Source organism: Arachis duranensis, chromosome 5, assembly GCF_000817695.3.
Source record: "Arachis duranensis cultivar V14167 chromosome 5, aradu.V14167.gnm2.J7QH, whole genome shotgun sequence".
In the NCBI taxonomy this organism is placed as follows: Eukaryota; Viridiplantae; Streptophyta; class Magnoliopsida; order Fabales; family Fabaceae; genus Arachis; species Arachis duranensis.
Window position 1 is genome coordinate 37708292 of NC_029776.3, and position 906 is coordinate 37709197.

Here is a 906-nt window from a genome sequence, read left to right on the forward strand (position 1 = left end):
TTTGTAGCATTTTATACTTCAAGTCCTGAATTTTGGATTCTAGCAATTTACTTTGTAAGTATTTCTTTAATTGTCTCTTTGAATTACTACACTTGTTCTACACTTTCTTCTATTTTACTTTCTTTTATCAATATATGCTTGGTTTTGCAATTTTGAGTTCTAGTTGTTTAATTTGATGTTTGATGGCTTTTATATGTTTATTTGAGTTGCCTTTATTGATTTTGATCATTTATGGTTCATAGCTTTTACCATTTTCTCAATTTTGCCATGTTTTGTGAATATGCATACTAGGTGTTTGATGAAATGTCAACCCTAGCTATGGGGTAGTGATGCCAAGGCATCTTAGGCTAGTTTCACTAGCATTTTTCTGTTAGTTTTAGTTGTTTTATGCATTTTCTTGAGCTTAAAGTAACCAAGAATGGTTAAATGAACAACAATGTAATGAATCATCCAAACAGTGTAATTTTGATGCAAATTCCATGAGTTTTTAGTTATATTACTTGAATGCTATGAATGGAAGAATTCTCATGAAATTTTGCAAGACTTTGATGCAATTGTGTGGATGATTTCAGGGAAGAAGAGGCGAGGCAAGGAAGCAACAAAATCAATAAAGGAAGCTTGAAGATCACATGTGGAGTACAATGTTGAAAGTGGCGTTTAACCTCCAGTTTAACCTTAAACTGGAAGTTAAACGCCAGAATAAGGAAGGCACCAAATGCTGAAAGTGGCGTTTAACCTTCAGTTTAAGGTTAAACTGAAGGTTAAACGCCAGAATCATGAAAGCTGAGAAAAGAGGAAACTGGCGTTTAACCTCCAGTTTAACCTCAAACTGAAGGTTAAACGCCAGAATGAGAATGGCACCAAGGGAGCATTTCCACGTTTAACCTCCAGTTTAACCTTAAACTG